Source organism: Hyla sarda, chromosome 5 (genome assembly GCF_029499605.1).
Source record: "Hyla sarda isolate aHylSar1 chromosome 5, aHylSar1.hap1, whole genome shotgun sequence".
Lineage (NCBI taxonomy): Eukaryota > Metazoa > Chordata > Amphibia > Anura > Hylidae > Hyla > Hyla sarda.
In genome coordinates this window covers 374,723,221-374,744,007 of record NC_079193.1, presented here as the reverse complement: position 1 = coordinate 374,744,007, position 20,787 = coordinate 374,723,221, and the positions used below count along the sequence as shown (strand labels likewise).

Below are 20,787 nucleotides of genomic sequence, written 5' to 3'. Positions count from 1 at the left end.
TCTATTAGCAAGCGGTCCTAGTGCCGACATCTTCTGCAGATGCCAGTCTGCGAAATTTCTGCCCAAAAAAATTGCGTTTAGCACCAGGTGGGCAAGAGCATCACTCAAGAGAAGAACGGTGAGCAGAACGGCCATTGAGTATTTCTGCCGATGAGGTGAACACCGCTCAGCAAAACGCGTTGAATCAACGGGGGGGGGGGGGGGGGGGGCCCATACACACAAATGGCTGCAGGTGCTGCCATAATCAGGAAGACTGACTAATGGGCAGAGCCGCAGTACTGGACACAATAAGAGCCCCCCTGTAGGGTCCTGCGGCCATTCTGGGGTCTCGGGGGGCCCAAATCCTCACAGATCGCACCTTGAGGTCAAAAGGTTTAAATGGTTTTTGAGGATTAACCTGTAACCGGGGGGGGGGGGGGGGGCACATGTGGAGCTCAGATGTGGCCAGACATTCGGTGCATTGCACACACCCTCGCCGCAGAATATTCTGCCCATTGGCGCCGCACAAATGCGGAACAATTCATAATCTGCTCAGCTCATTAATCAGGCAAAATTTTTCAGCTAAAAGCGGCTTAAGCCTGATTTAATTACTAGCTGTAAGTACATGGAAATCTGAGCCGGGAAGACCCAATCAGCGCCCCGCTCCTAGGATAGCGACAGAACTACACAACTAACACAGTGTCTCCCAACCAGGGCGCCGACAGCTGTTGCAAAAACTACAACTCCCAGCATGCCCGGACAGCCAAAGGCTGTCCGGGCATGCCGGGAGTTCTAGTTTTGCAACAGCTGGGAGCACACTGATCAAGTAAATGTAGTCCTGTCCCCTGGAATGTGCTTGGATCAATGGAGATCAGTCGCCTGCAACTTTTGGTTCTCCAGCTGTTGCAAAACTACAAATCCCAACATGCCCAGCTAGCCTTTGGACGAAGATCCACAGGTTACAGAACGCTGATCAGTGCTAAACTGGTATATTGGGAGCTGTAGGTTTGCAACAGCTGGAGAGCTACCAGTAAGGCTATGTTCACACTACGGAACGTTTGCCAAGAAAAAGGTTAATTTGTTTGGTGGATTCCTGAAATATGAATTCTCAAAGCGGGAAATTTTCCCCGACGTGAAAATTCTTCAGTGTGCACGGTGCGGCAGAATCCCATCGTATATAATGGGAGGCTGCTGCACCAGAATTTCCAAGCGGAATTTCCCACCTCAGAACCTCTGTAGAGTAAAGGCTGGGATCCAACTGAGGAATTTCCATAGGGAATTCCGCTTAGGAATTTCAGTTGGAAATTCCGATGCAGCAGAATCCCATTTCTGGCAATGAGATTCAGCTGCACAGTGCACACTACGGAATTTTAGCAGTAGATATTCTGCCGCCAAAAGAGCAGTAGCGCTCATTTAGGCGTAATCCGTGCGGACAACATGCACGCGATCCTAGCGCTGACTGATTTAGTGGGCCCAGGGCGCACTTTGAATCTGTTCTGTCCAGAGCGTTCTAAGTGTGAGCATAGCCTTAAAGGGGTACTCCGGAGGAAAACACATTTTTTCAAATCAACTGGTGGCAGAAAGTTCTACAGATGTGTAAATTACTTCTATCTCAAAATCTTAATCCTTCCAGTACTTATCAGCTGCTGTATACTACATAGTATGTTGTGTAGTTCTTTTCAGTCTGGCCACAGTGCTCTCCGCTGACACCTCTGTCCATGTCAGGAACTATCCAGAGCAGGAACAAATCCCCATAGAAAACCTCTCCTGCTCTGGACAGTTCCTGACATGGATAGAGGTGTCAGCAGAGAGCACTGTGGTCAGACAGAAAAGAACTAAACAACTTCCTGTGGAGCATACAGCAGCTGACGAGTACTGGAAGGGTTAAGATTTTTAACTAGAAGTAATTTACAAATCTGCATAACTTTCTAGCACCAGTTGATTTGAAAGCAAGTTTATCCGGAGTACCCCTTTAATATACTATCTATGTTGTCAGTGTCTCATCCTAAAACAGTGTTTCCCAACCAAGGTGTCTTCAGCTGCTGTAAAACTAGAACTCCCGGCAGGCCTGGAAAGTTCCTGACATGGACAGAGGTGTCAGCAGAGAGCACTGTGGTCAGACTGGAAGGAACTGCACAACTTCCTGTGGAGCATACAGCAGCTGAAAAGTACTGGAAGGATTAAGCTTAGGTAGAAGTAATTTACCATTCCATAAAACTTTCTGGGACAAGTTTATTTGAAAGAAAAAAAAAAAAAAAAAAAAGAAAAAATAAAGTTTTCCACCAGAGTACCCCTTTAAGCTTTGTACTCTGGCATGTTATGATCATGAACTCGTCATTTGGAAGAGGTCAGCTAATGTCACCCACTCCGCTCTGCTACATCCCTCCTGCTTCAGGTTGTTAATTGCACAATTGCAATCATAAAGATAAGAGGTGCAGCAATTATGTGGTGGAGGGGGAACAGACAAGTTCCTCAGTAAATGTATCTGGTCGGGGTCCAAGTGTTGAGACCTCGGCCGACTTCTAGAATGAGCCGGGAGAGAAGAGCGCAGCTGAGCACTTCACTCCCTGCTGGTGTCCGAGACAATCCCATAGACTCCTGGCTTGTTCTAGCGATCGGTCGGGGTCTGAACACTCCTACATCTGACAGATCAAAACTTTTCATGTCTCTACAACAACATGTCTAAAGCTTTTTAAAGTGATCGCGCCCATTTAATGAAAACTTGTGAAAATGAACAAGGTGGTGTAAATAAGTCCATGGCAAGATAGAGTTTGTGGTCAGGAAAATATATCTTCCTTCTTTCTTTCCATACTCCTTTTCTAGCGCTAAGATACAAGCCCTTTTTTCTTATTGATCAAATGAGGTTCAAGTGCCCAGGGGGCGTTCCCCAGAAGGGCAAGAGTCCAGGAAGTCCAGCCCATGCGGAGCCTGGGAAAGTGTTATCTAGTATTTTCCAAAGTTTGCTTCCAGCAGTTGAAAAACTATAACTCCTAGCATGCCCAGACAGCCGAAGGCTGTCTGGGCATGCTGGGAGTTGTAGTTTTGTAACAGCTGGAGACACTGTTTTATACGTTAGTAGCTAGAAGCAATGCATCATGGGACATAAGTCAAATTAGCCAGAAGAGGTCTGTGCCTTTTCATTCTGGAATTCTAAAGCCTGATCCTTACCGATTCCTGCAGGACGTGTCCTCATTGTCCTTAAAGTGGGCACCTTAAAGGGGTACTCCAGAGGAATAAAAATTTTTAAATGAACTGGTGCCAGAAAATTAAAACAGATCTGTCTCTCTCTCTCTCTCTCTCCCCCCCATCTCCTTCCGGTACTTCTTGGCAGCTGTATGCTACAGAGGAAATTCTATTCTTTTTGAATTTCTTTTTTGTCTTGTCCACAGTCAGGAACTGTCCAGAGTAGGATAGGTTTGCTATGAGGACTTTCTCCTGCTCTGGACAGTTCCCGATATGGGCATCAGGTGTCAGCAGAGAGCACTGTGGACAAGACAAAAAAGGAATTCAAAAAAAGAAAAAAAATGATTTCCTCTGTAGCAAACAGCTGCTAAAAAGTACTAGAAGGGTAAAGATTTCTTAATAGAAGGAATTTACAAATCTGTAACTTTCTGGCACCAGTTCATTTAAAAAAAAATAAAAAAAAATTTTCTCACCAGAGTAACCCCTTAAAGCCTAGTAGGATGTTTTGCATCCACCGAGGCCTCCATGAAAGAAGCCTTTAAGTTAAAGAACTTATCAAAGAAGCACGTGGGAATTCAGAATCCATCAGATGCAGCGGTCAAAGGAAGCCCGGCCACCCCAGGCAACGAGCGGCTTGTGTGGAACCTTTATTCCCTTCGATACAGAGACAATGGACGAATGTTACTATAATCCTGGAGGCCATGTTTTGATGGCATAAAAGGGAATGTCGGGAAAAGGAGCAAGACCACAACATGCCCACATTCAGCACAACGCGGAGACAGATTTATTTGAGAAAACAACCAGTGGCGGTCATACAGATTCTTTTTAGGTGTCTAGCTTCTGTATTTATCTCACAAATCCCTCTGTTCTGCTGCTCACTCATTTTGACATCCACTGTTCGGGAAGGGGCGTGTCTGAGGCAAGCACCGAGCCCATCCTCACTCACCATATATTCACTTCCTCCCTGAGTCTGCTGTTCTGGGTCTCTTCAGTCAATCACTGCAAGCTGCACTGTAACCCCTTCCTCTGTTTTCATGCAGCAGTTTGATAGGACAGGAGTGAGCACAGAGGAGTGCTAGTCCTGCACTCACTTCCTGGACTTTGTCCCAACCTGTGCTTCAGCTTAGATGAAGCTGCACCACGTGCACAGTGCAGAAGAATCCCTTTGAAGTCTGCTGCAGCGGATGTCCGTGTGGAATGTTTCTGCGAAATTCTGCATGGACATTCCACCGTGTGAACATACCCTACCTAACACGGCAAAGAGACTTCTGCAAGCACCAAAATCCTGGCACTTCTGCAAACATTACTATAGATCTGTGTTCATGAGCCGGTTGTTTTCCCAATGCAGAATTGGGACAGAGTGTCACTTAAAGGGGTACTCCGTCCCTAGATGTTTTATCCCCTATCCAAAGGATTGGGGATAAGAAGTCTAATCACAGGGGTCCCACTACTGGGGACCCCTGCAGTCTCCCTGCTGCACCCAGCAATTAGTTTAGAGAGTTGGGTGCAGCGCCAGAGGCTTGTGACATCACGGCCACGCCCCCTCAATGCAAGTCTATGGGAGGGGCGTGACGCCCCTCCCATAGATTTGCATTGAGGGGGCGTGGTCATTACATCACGAGTCTCCGCCCCGCATCACCAGTCCTCCGGCACTGAGCGAAGTTCGCTTCGTGCACTGGATGTCTGAATTGCCGCAGCAGAGATCGTGGGGGGTCCCCAGCAGCAGGACCCTCCAAATCAGACATCTTCTCCCCTATCCTTTGTATAGTGGATAAGACATCTATGGACGAAGTACCCCTAAAAGACCCCTCTGCATTTTTCTTACGGTCTCATGATTAGTGCTTCCCAACGAATGGGCCAGCATGCTGGGAGTTGTAGTTTTGCAACAGCCAGAGAGAAGAAGTCCAAATGACCACCAGGAACGAGCGCCAGCTATGGGGAAGTCTGTCGTCTCCTGAGCCACTCAAGTGAAATAGATATAAGATAAAATAAATAAAATAAAAGGATTTTACAGAATGTAGACAAGGAAGTGAAAGTTTCTGCGTCTTTATATTTCTATCGCACTTATTGAGCTAAAAAAGGGAAAAATAGTACAGTACAGAGGAAACTTAAGACGTAGTTGGTGAGTGGAGGTGAAGAAGTCTCGTCCAGGCAGAGCTGAAAATTCTATTCAATTGTTAAAACTGAAACAAATGTAAAAAGTTAGACAGTCACCCGTTCACCCAAACTAAACCTAATACACCGGGTTATAGTGCGGGTGAGCAGGAGACAGATGCAGGGTCCCCGACTCCTATACCTACCTGCAGTCCGGCGCACAGTCTCTCTGAAGATCAGCTTCTTCTGTGCATCGGACACTGGAGGTTGGCCCGCCATCTAGATTTGAATATTCATGGTCGCTGGTCACACGAGAGCCTGTGCCTACTGAGTGATCACATGACAGGTGACCATGAATATTCAAATCCAGCCGGCAGGCCCGCCTCCAGCAAAGATAGAAGCTGATCTTCAGAGGGACCGGGCGCCGGACTGCAAGTACACCTACGAGTCAGAGACCCCGCACCATAACACGATGTATTGGTTTAGTGTGGGTGAACAGGTGACCGTTTTCTTTTAAGATTTATTTTTTGAGATAAGAACACTTGAAGACATCCCCTTCTAATAGGTCAACCATGGCGTTACAAGGAGCGAAGATCATTCTGCTTTCTGCCTTCTCCTGTATAATCAGTCTGTTTGGGGTTGAGTCCGGCACCTCAATGTTTTTCGTAATCTCGCTCCCAATAAAATTTTAAACCAATGGGTGTCAATTCCCGCACGCTCCATGTATGTCCAATGCCACCCCCTCCTGCAACGTGTGTTCCACTCCAGCAACGTGTCTCCAATCCCGCCCGCAACCATTTTTTGAAGGTACCGTTTGCCTAGTTTTAGAGTGATAGCACTATCCCCAACTTATCCAGGCTCCTAAATGGCACATCTGCTTCCTACTGCAACCAACATGGCGGTCAGTAATTTAAGAGAGACCATTCTATGAGCTGTGAAATGCGCCCGTGTATAAAGAAGGGTCTCAAACTGTGGCTTAAAACTATGCCATTCAGGAGCATAGAAAAGCCAAGAGTCCGCAGCGCAGTAGAGTGCGGCTCATCAGTTTCGCAGCACTCTGGATGCAGGGAGAGGTTAAATAGGGGAAGTGGCATAGTGTTTTTGTTTTTTTCTCGCCAGGACGTATAATGGAGGGGTATTCATGGCAGGAATTACAAGTGAAGCGTGACGGACCGCAACATTCCTAATAACACCCGCAAATATTCCAGCAGGTCCTGCAGGATCCTAAAACAGTCCTCTAATTTGGAAAAGCTGTTATGCGACTATTTCCCAGCTGATCAATTGCTCTGGATCAGCTCATTATAATCTCTCAGCTCGAGTTCCTGATCTGTTCACTTCCTATTAAAGATCCCTGGATTGTGCAGTTCGGTGCAGATTATAGCACATGATCTGAGCATTTAAAAAACATTATGGCCTCTGTATTTCTCTAGTACAGTGTTGCTTAAAAGGGGTACTCCGCTGCTCAGCATTTGGAACAAGCTGTTAGGAATGCTGGAGTCGGGTGCTCGTGATGTCATAGTCCAACCCCCTCATGACTTCACGCCCCGCCCCTCCTCAATGCAAGTCTATGGGAGGAGGCGTGACAGACTTGCATTGAGGGGAGCGGGGCGTGAATCCATGAGTGGGCGGGGCTATGACGTCAAAAGCTCCCGGCGACGGCTCCAGCGTTTGTATCAGTTTGTTCCAAATGCTGGAGCAGCGGAGTACCCCTTTAACCAGGAGGCCTCCAGTCTTTACTCCAACACAACATCTAGTCTTCTACTCAAAATGGTTCTTGGTTCTACTTGTACTTTAAAAAAAATACATAAAATATTTAAAAAAAAACTGTCGTCCTGTTCCCCCACCCTAAACCCATTACACTGAGTTATATGGGGGAGATTTATCAAACTGTGTGGGAGAACAAGTGAAGTGATTTTTTCCACAGCAACCAATCACAGCTCAGCTTTCACTTTACCACAGCTTGTTAGCCGAGCTGTGATTGGTTGTTGTGGAAAAATCACTTCACTTGTTCTCCCACACAGTTTGATAAATCAGGGCCATAGTGCGGGTGAACAGGAGTCCAACGAGGGGTCACTTACTAAAATCTGTCCCCCAGAAGATCCTCGGCAAGTTTCAGTGAATCGGGGGCGGGGCATTGCTGGATCAATTTACATATTTATTGACTCCGCATCCTAGTGAAATGGAGTCACGAAGTCCCACCCCCTGTGTGCAATTTACTGAGTTTAGCAGAGAAACTTCTGGGGAGGGGGGGGGGATGAGCGAACTTACAGTAAATTCGATTCCACACGAACTTCTCGGCTCAGCAGTTGATGACTTATCCTGCATAAATTAGTTCAGCTTTCCGGTGCTCCGGTGGGCTGGAAAAGGTGGATACAGTCCTAGGAGACTCTTTCCTAGGAATGTATCCACCTTTTCCAGCCCACCGGAGCACCGGAAGGCTGAACTAATTTATGCAGGATAAGTCATCAACTGCCGAGCCGAGAAGTTCGTGACAAATCAAATTTACTGTAAGTTCGCTCATCTCTACTCAGAATCAAAAAAATATATAAAATAAAAAAAAAAGGGGCAGTGTAGCTCACTTGTGGCTGAATATGTACCCAAGGTTACTGGTGTTGCCTACACCCAATATAGGCCAAAAATCTGTACTAGATATAAAAAAAATTTTTTATATATATATATATATATATATATATATATATATATATATATATATATATATATATATATATATATATATATATATATATATATATATATATATATATATATATATATATATAAAAAATTTTTTATATGTATGTGTATATATATATATATATATATATATATATATATATATATACACATACATACATACATATACACACACACATATATACAGATATTATATATACATACACACATACATACACACACACATATATACATATACACATATATACATACATATACATACACACACACACACACACACACTTTTCTGTATCTCTCAGAATCTACATGACGTATTTAAGTAAGTGACCCCCTCGGACTCCTGTTCACCCGCACTATAACAGAGTATTGGTTTAGTATGGGTGAACAGGCCGACAGTTTTCCTTTAACCATGTAAGGACACAGCTCTAATTTTAATTCTGGCGTTGTTCATGCAAAGCACTGAACAATAACAATGTAATGTTTGCTTTAAATAAACTACTATAGGACTGAAAAAATGTTAAAACTAAAATCAGCCACATTTCCCATTACAAACAAAAATACTACTATAAATATACAGGGGGGCAAAAAGTATTAAGTCAGCCATAATGAGAAAAAAAATAATCCATAAAATCATTGATTCTTTAAGAATTTATTTACAAAGTTATGGTGGATAAGTAAATAAAGTATTTGGTCACCTACAAACAAGAAAAAGATCTCTAACGTAACGTCTTCTGTAAGAGTCTCCTCTGTCCTCCACTCGTTACCTGTATTAATGGCTCCTGTTTGAACTTGTTATCAGTATAAAAGACACCTGTCCACAACCTCAAACAGTCACATTGCAAACTCAACTATGGCCAAGACCAAAGAGCTGTCGAGGGACACCAGAAACAAAATTGTAGACCTGCACCAGACTGGGAAGACTGAATCTACAATAGGCAAGCAGCTTGGTGTGAAGAAAGCAACTGTGGGAGCAATTATTACAAAATGGAAGACAAACAAGACCACTGATAATCTCCCTCGATCTGGGGCTCCACGCAAGATCTCACCCCGTGGTTTTAAAATGATCACAAGAACGGTGAGCAAAAATCCCAGAACCACACGGGGGGACCTAGTGAATAACCTGCAGAGCTGGGACCAAAGTAACAAAGGCTACCATCAGTAACACACTACACCGCCAAGGACTCAAATCATGCAGTGCCAGACGTGTCCCCTTGCTTATACCAGTACATGTCCGGGCCCGTCTGAAGTTTGCTAGGGAGCATTTGGATGATCCAGAAGAGTATTGGGAGAATGTCATGTGGTCAGATGAAACCAATGCAGAGTTGCATCCAAAAAACAAAATACCTACTGTGAAGCATGGGGGTGGAAAAATCATGCTTTTTGGGCTGTTTTTCAGCAAAGGGACCAAGAAGACTGATCCGTGTAAAGGAAAAAAAAATGAATGGGGCCATGTATCATGAAATTGAGTTAAAACCTCTTTCCATCAGCAAGGGCACTGAAGATGAAACGTGGCTGGGTCTTTCAGCATGACAATGATCCCAAACACACCGCACGGGAAATGGAGTGGCTTCGTAAGAAGTATTTCAAGGTCCTGGAGTTGCCTATTCAGTCTCCAGATCTCAACCCCCATAGAAAAACCTTTGGAGGGAGTTGAAAGTCTGTTGCCCAGACCTAAAACAATCACTGCTCTAGAGGAGATTTGCATGGAGGAATGGGGCAAAATACCAGCAACAACCTTGTGAAGATTTACAGAAAACGTTTGACCTCTGTCATTGCCAACAAAGGGATGAGATGAACTTTTGTTATTTACCAAATACTTATTTTCCACCATAATTTGCAAATAAATTCTTTAAAAAAAATAAAAAATAAAAATAATGTAATTTTATGGATTTTTTTCCTCATTCTGTCTCAGTTGAGGTTATAACCTACGATGATAATTACAGCCTCTCATCTATTTAAGTGGGAGAACTTGCACAATTGGTGGCTGACTAAATACTTTTGTCCCACTGTGTATAATAAATTATATATATTATACACATATACACAATTTGTACATATGGTATTGCTAAATGCAGAAATTAAAATATGATATTAATGATCTTATATGGTGAACGGCATTAACGTACAAAGCTTTGGCTGTCCAGGCATGCTGGGAGTTTTGAAACAGCTGAAGGCACCTTATTTGGAAAACACCGCCTTATATACACATTTTACCCAAGCCATTTTTTGTGTCATTGCTACTGCACAACATTCACAGCAGAACTCCATTTTGGCTTCCATTAGATTCAGTCTGTTCACAGGAATTGCGCTTTGTTCAGAACATTCTGTATATATTTCCACTCCAGTAGTCCATGTGTTCTCCTAATGCACTCACAATACATTATTCATACAGAGAATACACTGAAGTGAGTGGAGTCTCAAGTGTCCACAATAGCGAGACCGGGATGTCATACTTCAGTGTCTTTCTTCTCTGGGGTCAATGGTTCAGGCTCTACCATCTGGACGTAGGCTCCTAGGAGGTGAGGGGCTGGCGTCACGAACAGACATCTATGTGGTCAAGTGTAAGGGCATACACATAAGATAGTTGTGGCCCAAGTGCATGTCCGGACAACAGCTGATCTCATCTGATCACTTTAAAACAAGTGGACACGTTGTCATTGGAGATCGTGGTGGTTAAAGGGGTACTCCACTGCGCCAGCATTTATTTCCAAACGCTGGGTGTTGGGGTCGTGACATCACACCATGCCCCCTCAATGCAAGTCTATGAGAGGGGGCGTGATATCCATCACACCCCCTCCCCTAGACTTGCATTGAGGGGACGTGGAGTGACATCACGAGGGGCGTGGCCGTGACGTTACTAAATGTTCCGAACGGTGGGGCAGTGGAGTACTACTTTAAGCTACGTAAGGAACAGTAAGTATCTTCTCCAACATTGGCATCAGGGTATAGTAGGGAGCCTCCCAATATACATCAGGTGGTCAATCATTCCCTTTGACCTCATGGGTTCCTCAGGGTGTCGGGGGGGGGGGGGGGGGGGGTGAGGTTGGCCAAGACATTGTGGCTATTGGTTGGACCTCAAAGGGAGATCCTCGGGGGTTGTTCCAATGTCCTATCATGGCGTCTATACCACAGCAGGGCTCAGAAAGTCCCCTCCATAAACCAGATAAGAGTCACTACAAAGTCGCTACTATTCTGGAGGATTCCGTGCACACCCGTTTAGTGAAACCTTTACCAGAAAAAATAAAACCCATCAGATTACTCCATTATCCAGACAGATCTTTAGGTCCACCATAAATTCCTTGACAGGAAATTGTGTAGTCCTTTCATGGTCCGTGTGATGTTAGCTCAGCAATTCCACATCTCAGTCCTCTCTCCCAAGAAATCGCATCATCCTCTGCCGTCTCAGGAGGTGCGACTGGATTTGTCTGAGCTCTGGCTCCACCCCCTGAGTGATGTCACCATCTGTGACCAGCCCAAAAGCCTTTATTATCTCCCTGTCATATACATAGACATCTTTGTTTGGGCATTTTAGGGAGGAATGAGTTACGGTTACCGGATGCAGCCTTGTGCTTAATGCCACAGGCAGAGGAGCAGACAAGAATCACTACAACAGGTTCTGCAACCTCACCGATTGTGAAATAGTCTGCTGTGAAATAAGACAGACAGATTCTTCAACAGCTCTGTGTAGGGAACTGGTAGGAGTTCTGTGGGAGGGAAGGTAATGCATTCTGGGAATTGCATTACTGTGCAACTACCTACCCACAAAACAAACGGATTTTTGGCGATTTCAGAACTGGGGCAAACAAGTAAGCAATGATATGTTTCTGCACTTTTTTTTTTTTTTAATCTACCAAATTCGGAATATCCCTTTATGGTCTATTCACACGTAGAGTATTCTGTGCAGATTTGATGTGCAGGATTTTCTGCTGCAGATTTTCTGCCGCAGATTTCAATGTGAACTGAATGACTGAACACAGCTTGAAATCCTGCGCAGAATACAGTACATGTGAATAGATCTTTAATCCTGAACATGGAAGACCCCCCTCACCACCATTCCCTCCCCAGTGCAACTACTCTGATGTATCCAGCCCTCTAAAACCCGGAGCGTCCTAATTGAGTTATATATGTTCTGCCATAAAAGGGGGGGGGGGGGGGACAATACTGCACTAGGAGTTCACATATTGCACTGACAGTCCATTACTCCTGTGGACTCATTAGCCAGGTAGAGAGAGAGGGCAGCGCAGGGTTAAAAGATCACTTACAAAAAGGGAGGGAGCACTAGGGGGGGGGGTAAATGACTAATCGATACCCAATAAAAAAAAAAAAAAAAAAGAAGAACCTGAAAAGAAACATGTGACCGTAAATGCTGCATGTGTACGTTTTAAGAGTGGCGAAACACGTGAGTTACATGAAACGGAAGGTAGACCTATTACGATGGTGCGAGAGTTAACTGACAAATTCACCTCTGCACGAGGAGGATAGTCACACGGTCCGGTTTGAGAAAACCATTTTGTTAACCCCCACCACCCCTGGGGGAGCTGGAGAGTGGACACGTGTAGAACTTACCTGAACCACCAGCAGGAAGCAGACACCTCAGCACTGCAGCATCCGGGCCCAGTGGTCCTGCCGTCCGGTCCTAGGTCCTGAGCACAACCGTTCTGCTTGTATGTAGAGAGGAGGGGGGCGCACACGAGCTGACTGGCTGCTGCTGCTTAGGAGGGAGGATCTGGAGTATCCAGGAGGTTGCACTGCCCTCCTACCTCTGCCGCACAGGACACGTGAAAAACAAGAGACATGCGAAAAAAAAAAAAAACGAGAGACACACGAAAAAACAAGAGACACGCGAAACAAACAAGAGAGAGACACACGAAAAAACAAACAAGAGACAAATGAAACAAACAAGAGACACGCTCCACAATGAGATCAGCAAATGTACAATGAACAGAGGAGGCCGCGGAGCATCGCTGCTGGGAGCCCGCAGGACGCTTCTCACCGAGGGGAGCCTGCTCAGCAATCCGTACGAGAAGCGACGAGACGTGTTTACTGATCGGCGGGCTTAACCCCTTAAGGGACAGCAGAAGAAGACAATTACATAGAATAGATGAAGAGGAAATATGTGTAACTGGTTATTTTCTCAAAACAGTGTGCCACCAGCTGTTGCAAAACTACAACTCCCAGCATGCCCGGACAGCCGTTGGCTGTCCGGGCATGCTGGGAGTTGTAGTTTTGCAACAGCTGGAGGCACACACACTAATTTATAATGTCTGTACATTGGGTAATCTGCCAAGATAGGCACTAAAAAGCATGACTGGAGTTGTCTATAGGGGGCAGTATTATAGTAGTCATTTTCTTGTATATAGGGGCTGTATTATAGTAGTTATATTCTTGTATATAGGAGCAGTATTATAGTAGTTATATTCTTGTATATAGGAGCGGTATTATAGTAGTTATATTCTTGTATATAGGAGCAGTATTATAGTAGTTATATTCTTGTATATAGGAGGCAGTATTAGAGTAGTTATATTCTTGTATATAGGAGGCAGTATTATAGTAGTTATATTCTTGTATATATGGAGCAGTATTATAGTTATATTCTTGTATATAGGAGCACTATTATAGTAGCTATGTTCTTGTATATAGGAGCAGTATTATAGTAGTTATATTCTTGTATATAGGAGCAGTATTATAGTAGTTATATTCTTGTATATAGGGGCAGTATCATAGTAGTTATATTCTTGTATATAGGAGCAGTATTATAGTAGTTATATTCTTGTATATAGGAGCAGTATTATAGTAGTTATATTCTTGTATATAGGAGGCAGTATTAGAGTAGTTATATTCTTGTATATAGGAGGCAGTATTATAGTAGTTATATTCTTGTATATATGGAGCAGTATTATAGTTATATTCTTGTATATAGGAGCACTATTATAGTAGCTATGTTCTTGTATATAGGAGCAGTATTATAGTAGTTATATTCTTGTATATAGGAGCAGTATTATAGTAGTTATATTCTTGTATATAGGGGCAGTATCATAGTAGTTATATTCTTGTATATAGGAGCAGTATTATAGTAGTTATATTCTTGTATATAGGAGCAGTATTATAGTAGTTATATTCTTGTATACAGGAGCAGTATTATAGTAGTTATATTCTTGTATACAGGAGCAGTATTATAGTAGTTATATTCTTGTATATAGGAGCAGTATTATAGTAGTTATATTCTTGTATATAGGAGCAGTATTATAGTAGTTATATTCTTGTATATAGGAGGAGTATTATAGTAGTTATATTCTTGTATATAGGAGCAGTATTATAGTAGTTATATTCTTGTATATAGGGGGCAGTATTATAGTAGTTATATTGTACTATTTTGCTGCAATTCCAGGGAGGGGGGACAACTTGAAGGTGTTTAACAAGTGACAATTCACTGCCCAAGAAAACTGCGGTTCTGCTCATATCTGCAGCCTTTTTTTCTATACGCCTTCTCTAACAGCAGAATCTAGACAAGTGTGCCTCCAGCTGTTGCAAAACTACAATTCCCAGCATGCCCGGACAGCCACTGCAGTACAGTGAGGATAGAGAAGTTGTAATCTTTTTGTCCCCACATTGTTTTTAGCCGAAGTGTTTTGTCAAAACACCTTGTCAGCAATGACACAACCCATGACACAAAAATTGCTGTTGTGACAAACAGACCTGAAGAAGAGCGACCGTCATCAAATAACTGTGCTAAAAGGTGAGGACATGAGGATCCCATACTTCTGGGCTGAAAAGACTTCAACATATCACTTAAGGGGTACTCCACTGCCCAGCATTTGGAACATTTTTGTTCCGAACGCTGGGTGCGGGCGTCGTGACGTCATGGACACGTCACACCATGCTCCTTCAATGCAGGTATGGGAGGGGGCATAGTGACTACCACGGCCCCCCATAGACTTGCATTAAGGGGGTGTGGCATGACTTCACAAGAGGGCGTGTCCATAAAGTCACGACCACGGCACCCAGCGTTCGGAACAAAAACGTTCCAAACACTGGGGAAGAGGAGTACCCCATTAGTGACGTGACGAGAAGGAAAAAAATAAAAATAAAAAAAAATTTACCCAACATAGTAATAACCTGAAGGGCCACAACACACAAAGAAATCACTGAAAATCATTGGGAATAGAGGAAAACAATAACTAGAACTAGTGCTGGGCGGTATACCGTTTCATGCCGAACACCAGTGTGTTTTTTCTGTACGATATGAATTTTTCCCCATACCGCAATACTGGTTGGGCCCCACAGACGCTGCTCTCCTCCTCCTCCTGTGAGCTGCGGCGCAGTCCGCGGCTCACAACTCATTCATTTCCAACGCCTCGGCTCACAGGAGCAGCAGGAGAGCAGCGCCTGCGGGTAACATGATTAGTCCCCCGACGGAGACAGCGCGCTGCGGCTGATAGTTCATTCGTGGGGGTTAGGGATAAGTAGATCCGCTCCCACGGGTCATATATGATTAGTTCCCCCAGCGCACTGCGGCTAATAATTAATGCGATGGAGGGGGGGGTAGTGAGTGAAAAAAATATTAAATACCATCAAATACCGTGGAACCGCCATAAGTTTGAAAAATACCGTGATACACATTTTTGGTCATACCGCCCAGCACTAACTAGAACCAAAAGCAAAGATGGTGAATTATCGGGCACTAGGACCGCACGGACACTGCTGGGGCCCAACAGCGTTGTGTACATAGAAGAAAAGACAGTACTCTCACTCCTACAGCACCGCCAGTATAACAAAGGATAGGGGATAAGATGCCCAATTGTGGGATTATCTGATCCCCACCCAATCTCTGCTGCAGCACCCCAGAAATCCGGTACCAGATGACTGGCGATGTGGGGCGGGGGCTCATTATGTCACGATCACAGACCGCTCGTGATCTCACGGCCATGCCCTCTCAATGAAAGTCTATGGAAGGGGCGTGGCTGCCGTCATGCCCCCTCCCGTAGAATTGCATTGAGGAGGCACAGCCGTGACATCACGAGCTCCCGACGCGCTAAACAAATGCCAGGTGAGGCAGGGGGATCGCAGGGGACCCCACGATCCGATATCATCCCCTATATATTTTGGATAGGGGATAAGATGTCTAGGGGCAAAGTACCCCATTTCCTTGGATAAATTAAATTCTGTTAGCCCAATAAAAAAGGTATTACAAGATACTGCAACTTTCATTTTGCATCTGCATCACTGGACTAATACGGCTACTGAAGTTTAAAATCTAAATATACATCTCTATATCTATAGCTCATTTTATTTTTTGTAATAAAAAAAAAAAAAAAAAAAAACATTTTATATAAAATTTTACATGGCAGAACTACTAGTCCTCCACGATTCGGGGTTAGCCCCTAAATCGTGGACCTATAGGAGATGTATTTAGACGTCCCTAGCACCCTGGAGTGGGAACTAAGATGTTTTTCTAGTTTGTTGATTAGTGAGAGAAAAAAAAAAAGCAAAGCACAGATCTGACTTTTTATATGTTCCCACCCCAATACGGTGTAGGAATATACCACATGAGAAGGTTGTAGGACTAGGCCCTTTGGCAGTGTTATATGCATTTGCCTTATCCAGTCACAATAATTGGGAAAGGATTGTCTACTATAGATCTGGCCACAACTTCTGTTCGTGAATAGGTCTATGTTGGCAGCACTTACCTCCCTAGTTATCCAAATCATTCAGATTTATTTCTATTGGATGGTTTAGTCCAGCAAGATGGTGTCAGGATGAGCTCAACACCAAGTGATTACTCACTAGGGCTCTCCAGTGGTTCCAAACTACAACCCCAGGACACCATGACTGATCGCTCTAGAGCAGTGATCTTCAAACTGAACTGAGCAGTGACTAAAGCTGGGGAAAGGAGGAGTTTTTGTACACATGCTCGTAGAAATCTTGGATTTTGTTTCCCAGTCCTGCAGAGCCAGAAAGAGGGGAGGAAAAAAAAAAAAAAAAGGACAGAAAGCAGTATCCCAACCAAAGTGCTGCCAAATATTGAAAAACTACAACTCCTAGTATGCCTGGACAGCCAAAGGCGTTTTGGGCATGCTGGGAGTTGTAGTTTTGCAAGAGCTGGAAGGAGACAGTTTGAAGACCACTGCTCTAGAGTCAAGTAGGGTGTGGCTAGCACGACCTCAAGGTCAGGTTCTAGGACAGTAGTCTACAACCTGTGGCTATCCGGCGGTTGGCTCCCAGTACGTCCCATCAATCTGCCTCCAACAGGGCATGCTGGGAGTTGTAATTTTGCAATTACTGGAGAGCCCAAAGTTGGAGACCACAAAGTGAGTTAAGACTTAAGAAGACCCTGAAGTATTTTAACATTTGGAGCTCTAAATGGTAAGTGACAATTTCCAGTAGTGAGGAAACTAACAATCCGCTGCGGGCGCTCTGTGCTCCCCAAGGAAGACAGGACGTTCTGTGCTGCGTCTTCTCCTCCGAGCAGGCAATATGACATGACAGTGCTGCTGTAATTAAGTTTAGTCTAATAAGGTAGAAGCGAGACGCGCAGGAGGTCGTACATAAAACAGTCGTGTAACAATCCAGGACTCGATGGGCGGGAAGGAGTTGATGGCGGTTGTTGTTGGTACTAAAGAGCAGAAATAAAAAAGGTGACAGTCGGGTCCAAAACACTTGTGGAGTCCTAGGCAAAAAGCAGTAAAACAGACACCACAATGAATGCACCCCACACAAAAAAACAAATAAAACCTTCATATACAATATTGGCCACACGCAGACCTCCACCGCCTGGCAATCGCTATCCTGTCGCAATCCCCAGGAGGTAAAACCTCAATGCTTCCCACAGGAAAAACACTGAGGGGCCCTTTAACGTCTTTGTGCTTCCTGCTCCTATAGGATCATTGGGGCACTCGTGTGGTGCTGTCGTGACGATGAGGTGAAAATGGAGAGTACTTACAGCAAGTTTTCATAAACCCAAGATGGCACGCTCTACACACATCAAGAACTTCAGGGGGCCAAAAAAAAAAAAAAAACGCAGTAAAAAAGCCAGGGTGCTGTTATGGGTTTGTGAAAATTCAATTACCAGTAAGTAATCTCCATTTTACCCATGACGACTAAACAAGAAATTTAGGTAGGAGGTTTTATGGCCTTAAGGGCCTTGAGTCCAAAAGACATCTAGCTGTGGCCTTTAAGGGTGCGTTTACACGCTCTTTGTTTTTTGCAGGTTTTCTGCTGCGTATTTGAAAGGGGCGGGCTCTTCTTGGCTGTCCATAGCAGATTTTCCGTGGCGGAATTTACGCTGAGGAAAATCCGCCGCAGTCCCTACTGACTTCAATGGTGCTTGCAGCGGATTTTCCGCAGCGTAAATTCCTCCTACGCAGCAGAAAACCCGCAAAGACAAAGAGCGTGTGAACGCACCCTCAAAAAGGTCTTTGAACAGTGTAAAACTTCCACATGCCTGAAAATATCCGTTCTATTGTGAAGACTTCGCTCTTGCCCAAAGATATTGAAAGGGATCTAGAGGGACAGACTCTGAATAAGGTAGGAGACTGTACATAATTTTCATAAAGATGCTTATCTGGCTTAATTCACAACCTATTACATCTCATGGGGTTCAACTGCAGCAGAAGACATTTAACCCCTTAAGGGCTCTGGCCATTTTTTCGTACTTTCGTTTTTCCCTCCTCTCCTTCTAAAAATCATAACTTATTTTATCATTTTGCTCCTACAGACCCATATAAGGGCTTGTTTTCTGCATCAATTTGACTTTGTAATTACATTACTTATTTTATAACAATCGGCGGCAAAACAAAAAAAATTTATGGAATAAAATAATTTAAAAAATATATAAATATATGCCATTTTGCTACTTTTGGGGGCTTCTGTTTCTACGCAGTGCACTTTTAAAAGAGGACCCATCATTATTTTGTAGGTCCCTAGGTTTACAAGGATACCTAATGTATGTAGGTTTTACTTAAGCTACTTAACCCCTTCAGGACCAAGCCCATTTTGGCCTTAAGGACCAGAGCGTTTTTTGCACATCTGACCACTGTCACTTTAAACATTAATAACTCTGGAATGCTTTTAGTTATCATTCTGATTCCGAGATTGTTTTTTCGTGACATATTCTACTTTAACATGGTAGTAAATTTTTGTGGTAACTTGCATCCTTTCCTTGTGAAAAATCCTAAAATTTGATGAAAAATTTGAAAATTTTGCATTTTTCTAACTTTGAAGCTCTCTGCTTGTAAGGAAAATGTATATTACAAATAAAAAAAATTTTTATTCACATATACAATATGTCTACTTTATGTTTGCATCATAAAAGTGACGAGTTTTTACTTTTGGAAGACACCAGAGGGCTTCAAAGTTCAGCAGCAATTTTCCAATTTTTCACAAAATTTTCAAACTCACTATTTTTCAGGGACCAGTTCAGGTTTGAAGTGGATTTGAAGGGTCTTCTCATTAGAAATACCCCACAAAAGACCCCATTATAAAAACTGCACCCCCCAAAGTATTCAAAATGACATTCAGTCATCATTTTAACCCTTTAGGTGTTTCACAGGAATAGAAGCAAAGTGAAGGAGAAAATTCACAATCTCCATTTTTTACACTCACATGTTCTTGTAGACCCAATTTTAAAATTTTTACAAGGGGTAAAAGGAGAAAATGTATACTTATATTTGTAGCCCAATTTCTCTTGAGTAAGCACATACCTCATATGTCTATGTAAAGTGTTCGGCGGGCGCAGTAGAGGGCTCAGAAGGGAAAGAGCGACAAGGGGATTTTGGAGAGTACGTTTTTCTGAAATGGTTTTTGGGGGCATGTTGCATTTAGGAAGCCCTTATGGTGCCAGAACAGCAAAAAACCCTCACATGGCATACCATTTTGGAAACTAGACCCCTTGAGGTACGTAACAAGGAATAAAGTGAGCCTTAATACCCCACAGGTGTTTCACGACTTTTGCATATGTAAAAAAAAAATATTTTTTTTTCACTAAAATGTGTGTTTCCCCCCAAATTTCACATTTTTCCAAGGGTTAATAGCAGGAAATACCCCCCAATATTTGTAACCCCTTCTCTTCTGAGTATGGAGGTACCCCATAAGTTGACCTGAAGTGCACTATGGGTGAACTACAATGCTCAGAAGAGAAGGAGTCATATTTGGCTTTTTGAGAGCAAATTTTGCTCGGGGGCATGTCGCATTTAGGAAGCCCCTATGGTGCCAGAACAGCAAAAAATACCCACATGGCATACCATTTTGGAAACTAGACCCCTTGAGGAATGTAATAAGGAATAAAGTGAGCCTTATTACCCCACAGGTGTTTCATGACTTTTGCATATGTAAAAAAAAAAAAAAAAATTTCCACTAAAATGTGTGTTTCCCCCCTAATTTCACCTTTTTGCAAGGGTTAATAGCAGAAAATACTCCCCAAAATTTGTAACCCCATCTCTTCTGAGTATGTAGGTACCCCATAAGTTGACCTGAAGTGCACTATGGGCGAACTACAATGCTCAGAAGAGAAGGAGTCATATTTGGCTTTTTGAGAGCAAATTTTGCTCGGGGAGCATGTCGCATTTAGGAAGTCCCTAAGGTGCCAGAACAGCAAAAAAAACCACACATGGCATACCATTTTGGAAACTAGACCCCTTGAGGAACGTAACAAGGGGTACAGTGAGCATTTACCCCCCACTGGTGTCTGACAGATCTTTGGAACAGTGGGCTGTACAAGTTTTCATTTTCATGGACCACTGTTCCAAAGATCCGTCAGACACCTGTGGGGTGTAAATTCTCACTGCACCCCTCATTACATTCCGTGAGGGGTGTCGTTTCCGAAATGGGGTCACATGTGGG

General features: G+C 43.6%; 1 protein-coding gene across 2 annotated transcripts in view; it reads right to left on the bottom strand.

Annotated features, from left to right (window-relative positions):
- The window catches only part of SLC45A4 (solute carrier family 45 member 4), a 116,574-nt gene that overhangs the window by 71,601 nt on the left and 24,186 nt on the right, over positions 1-20,787 (bottom strand). The window contains exon 1 of one of the 2 annotated variants that reach the window (XM_056522851.1): positions 12,517-12,617. The exons of the other annotated variant lie outside the window; for it this stretch is intronic. The gene's annotated coding sequence lies outside the window, so the exon portion shown is untranslated. Of the gene's footprint in view, positions 1-12,516; positions 12,618-20,787 lie in introns of those variants that run through there. 2 annotated transcript variants of the gene reach the window in all.